This window comes from Salvelinus namaycush, unplaced genomic scaffold (assembly GCF_016432855.1).
Source record: "Salvelinus namaycush isolate Seneca unplaced genomic scaffold, SaNama_1.0 Scaffold768, whole genome shotgun sequence".
NCBI lineage: Eukaryota > Metazoa > Chordata > Actinopteri > Salmoniformes > Salmonidae > Salvelinus > Salvelinus namaycush.
Genome location: NW_024061495.1, coordinates 26390 through 31318, shown reverse-complemented (window position 1 = coordinate 31318; position 4929 = coordinate 26390). Strand labels below are relative to the sequence as shown.

Genomic DNA, 4929 nt, shown 5'->3' with positions numbered 1-4929 from the left:
CTCTCTCTCTCTCTCTCTCTCTCTCTCTCTCTCTCTCTCTCTCTCTGTCTCTCTCTCTCTCTCTCTCTCTCTCTCTGTCTCTCTCTGTCTCTCTCTCTCTCTCTCTCTCTCTCTCTCTCTCTCTCTGTCTCTCTCTCTCGTTCTCTCTCTCTCTGTCTCTCTCTCTCTCTCTCTCTCTCTCTCTCTCTCTCTCTCTCTCTCTCTCTCTCTCTCAGGCCCGTTCATCGTCTACATGTTGAGAGACATTGATATCCTGGAAGACTGGGCAGCTATACAGAAGGTACATATCTTTATCATTCACTGTTAATATGATCAATACAATGTGTTTCCTGTCTTTCAGTGATGCTACACAGTAACAGTCAAACGTTTGGACACACCTACTCATTTAAGGGTTTTTCATTATTTTTACTTTTTCTACATTGTAGAATAATAGTGAAGACATCAATACTATGAAATAACACATATGGAATCATGTAGGAACCAAAAAAGTTTAAAAAAATATATTTTGAATTTTAGATTCTTCAAAGTAGCCACTCTTTGCCTTGATGACAGCTTTGCACACTCTTGGTATTCTCTCAACCAGCTTCACCTGGAATGCTTTTCCAACAATCTTGAAGGACTTCCCACTGCTTTGCCTTCACTCTGCGGTCCAACTCATCCCAAACCATCTGTCTGTCTTTCAGGCTAAAGCAACACTGATGCCGCTCAAGAAAAAAACAGACAGTAAGTGTGTGTGTGTGTGTGTGTGTGTGTGTGTGTGTGTGTGTGTGTGTGTGTGTGTGTGTGTGTGTGTGTGTGTGTGTGTGTGTGTGTGTGTGTGTGTGATAACTTCTTCTTCTTCTTCTTCTTCTTCTTCTTGGAGACAAAAGTAGAAGCTGAACTGGAGAATTATTCTGAGGTAATAGTGTAAAGTTTAAAGTGCTCTCTCTCTCTCTCTCTCTTTCTCTCTCTATCTCTCTCTCTCTTTCTCTCTCTATCTCTATCTCTCTCTCTATCTCTGCCTCTATCTGTCTCTCGGTCTGTGTCTCTCTCTCTCTATCTGTCTCTCTGTCTGTGTCTGTCTCTGTCTCGCTCTATCCCCCTCTCTCTCTATACCCACTCTCCCTATCCTTCTCTGTCTCCATCTATACCCCCATCTCTCTCTATCCCTCTCTTTCTCCCTCTATCCCCCTCTCTTTCTATCCCCCTCTGTCTACCCCTCTCTCTATCCCTCTCACTCTCTCTCTCTCTCTACCCCCTCTCTCCCTCTATCCCCCTCTCTCTCTCTCTCTCTCTCTCTCTCTCTCTCTCTCTCTCTCTCTCTCTCTCTCTCTCTCTGTCTCTCTCTCTGTATGTCTCTCTCTCTCTCTCTCTATCCCCCTCTCTCTCCCTCTATCCCCCTCTCTCTGTCTGTCTCTCTCTCCCTCTATCCCCCTCTCTCTGTCTGTCTCTCTCTCCCTCTATCCCCCTCTCTCTGTCTGTCTCTCTCTCTCTCTCTCTCTCTCTCTCTCGACCTTCCTCTCTCAGAGCGGTGATAACAGAGGAGTGTGTCACAGACGTCTAGACAAAGTCTCTGCGCTACAGAAGAGAAACCACAGCAACAGAACAGCCTTGAACACAGGCCAGTAGGGTCCTGTTCAGTAGCGCGTACTGTTACAAAAAAAAACATTTAGCAACAGAACATGACAATCTCTCTTCTTTTTGAACACGTTCAGGTGGTATACCTCCCGTATTCACTCTGTTTGGAACTGTTTAGTCTCTCTAAGACCCAGGGAAAGAAGAAGAGGAAACAAATCACCTTTATATAACCAGCTAGCCAGACCCAGATCTCAATATACCTTTAAATAACCAGCTAGCCAGACCCAGATCTCAACTCACCTTTAAATAACCAGCTAACCAGACCCAGATCTCAATATACCTTTAAATAACCAGCTAGCCAGACCCAGATCTCAACTCACCTTTAAATAACCAGCTAGCCAGACCCAGATCTCAATATACCTTTAAGTAACCAGCTAGCCAGACCCAGATCTCAATATACCTTTAAATAACCAGCTAACCAGACCCAGATCTCAATATACCTTTAAATAACCAGCTAGCCAGACCCAGATATCAATATACCTTTTAATAACCAGCTAGCCAGACCCAGATCTCAATATACCTTTAAATAACCAGCTAGCCAGACCCAGATCTCAATATACCTTTAAATAACCAGCTAGCCAGACCCAGATCTCAATATACCTTTAAATAACCAGCTAGCCAGACCCAGATCTCAATATACCTTTAAATAACCAGCTAGCCAGACCCAGATCTCAACTCACCTTTAAATAACCAGCTAACCAGACCCAGATCTCAACTCACCTTTAAATAACCAGCTAGCCAGACCCAGATCTCAATATACCTTTAAATAACCAGCTAGCCAGACCCAGATCTCAATATACCTTTAAATAACCAGCTAGCCAGACCCAGATCTCAATATACCTTTAAATAACCAGCTAGCCAGACCCAGATCTCAACTCACCTTTAAATAACCAGCTAGCCAGACCCAGATCTCAATATACCTTTAAATAACCAGCTAGCCAGACCCAGATCTCAACTCACCTTTAAATAACCAGCTAGCCAGACCCAGATCTCAATATACCTTTAAATAACCAGCTAGCCAGACCCAGATCTCAATATACCTTTCAATAACCAGCTAGCCAGACTCAGATCTCAACTCACCTTTAAATAACCAGCTAGCCAGACCCAGATCTCAATATACCTTTAAATAACCAGCTAGCCAGACCCAGATCTCAATATACCTTTTAATAACCAGCTAGCCAGACCCAGATCTCAATATACCTTTAAATAACCAGCTAGCCAGACTCAGATCTCAACTCACCTTTAAATAACCAGCTAGCCAGACCCAGATCTCAATATACCTTTAAATAACCAGCTAGCCAGACTCAGATCTCAACTCACCTTTAAATAACCAGCTAGCCAGACCCAGATCTCAACTCACCTTTAAATAACCAGCTAGCCAGACCCAGATCTCAATATACCTTTAAATAACCAGCTAGCCAGACCCAGATCTCAATATACCTTTATATAACCAGCTAGCCAGACCCAGATCTCAATATACCTTTAAATAACCAGCTAGCCAGACCCAGATCTCAATATACCTTTAAATAACCAGCTAGCCAGACCCAGATCTCAACTCACCTTTAAATAACCAGCTAGCCAGACCCAGATCTCAATATACCTTTAAATAACCAGCTAGCCAGACCCAGATCTCAATATACCTTTAAATAACCAGCTAGCCAGACCCAGATCTCAACTCACCTTTAAATAACCAGCTAGCCAGACCCAGATCTCAATATACCTTTAAATAACCAGCTAGCCAGACCCAGATCTCGATATACCTTTCAAAAGTTTGGGGTCACTTAGAAATGTCATAAAAACCACCTAAGTTATTGACACGTATTTATAATTAAAATGTCCATTAAAAAGTCCAAGTAGGGGACAGAAAGGAGAGCGAAATGTATTTATCCCAGTTGAGACGGTACATTAATGCTGTCTGCTGGGTTAGTAACGCATTACTTGGACATTTTAATGGACACTTGAGTTATAAATACATTTCAACAACTTAGGTAGCTTTATGACATTCTTACTGCAGGTCTATGATAGGTCTATGACAGGTCAATGATAGGTCAATGGCAGGTCTATGGCAGGTCTATGACAGGTCTATGACAGTTCTATGACAGGTCTATGAAAGTTCTAGGTAAATGATTTGATAAAATATTGAATGTTGAATGTCCACAGGTCTATGGCAGGTCTATGACAGGTCTATGGCAGTTCTATGACAAGTCTATGACAGGTCTATGGCAGGTCTATGGCAGGTCTATGACAGGTCTATGACAGGTCAATGGCAGGTCTATGACAGGTATATGACAGGTCTATGGCAGGTCTTTGACAGGTCTATGGCAGGTCTATGGCAGGTCTATGACAGGTCTATGGCAGGTCTATGACAGGTCTAATGGCAGGTCTATGGCAGGTCTATGACAGGTCTATGGCAGGTCTAATGGCAGGTCTATGACAGGTCTATGACAGGTCTATGGCAGGTCTATGACAGGTCTATGACAGGTCTATGACAGGTCTATGGCAGGTCTATGGCAGGTCTATGGCAGGTCTATGGCAGGTCTATGACAGGTCTATGGCAGTTCTATGACAAGTCTATGACAGTTCTATGGCAGGTCTATGGCAGGTCTATGACAGGTCTATGACAGGTCTATGACAGGTCTAATGGCAGGTCTATGTCTGATACCAAAACATTTGTTTTAGGCCCAGCTCTAACAATTTGCACTTCAGAAAAAAAGACCCCACATTCTCTCTCTGGTCAAATATATTTTTTTGTTTCAAAAAAGAAATGAAATCTAACCCTGAAATACTACTAGTTTTTCCCTGGAGATTTCCCAGGAAGAATCTGGAAGAAAAGGCCACTGAATCAACATTTAAGGTCTCTTTAACCAAAATGAAAGGCCCCGCCTACAGGCTACAATGGTAGGGAAAACACTGCAATACAAAACTACTGTTCTAAACCTATTATTACTGTCATTTATACTGTTTCTATGACGATGATGGTTATTTTATTTAAGATGTTTTTATTCCTATAACGACCATTTATTTATAACAATTTAATAAGAAATAATGATTAAATATTTTATGAGATGAGGGGTTTCCTGCATGTTCATTATTACTGTTTGCTGTTCCTCATTATTTTATTAGTGTGTGTGTGTGAGAAGTAAAAAAAAAAAAAAAAAATGTAGTCATATATTTTTTATTTAACTAGAAAAGTCAGTTAAGAACAAATTCTTATTTACAATGACGGCCTACACCCCCAGCCAAACCTGAACGATGCCGGGCCAATTGTGCACCGCACTATGGGACTCCCAACCATGACCGGATGTGATACAG

The 4929-nt window shown here is 42.0% G+C and overlaps 1 long non-coding RNA gene across 2 annotated transcripts; it reads left to right on the top strand.

Moving 5' to 3' along the window:
- The first annotated feature begins 211 nt into the window (after window positions 1-211).
- Window positions 212-4686, top strand: LOC120042751. 2 transcript variants are annotated; one of them, XR_005476233.1, is made up of 3 exons: window positions 212-280; window positions 684-723; window positions 1507-4686. It is a non-coding gene; the product is annotated as an uncharacterized LOC120042751 (long non-coding RNA). The 2 variants fall into 2 exon arrangements; XR_005476234.1 differs by having other exon boundaries at window positions 584-723.
- The last annotated feature ends 243 nt before the right edge of the window (window positions 4687-4929 follow it).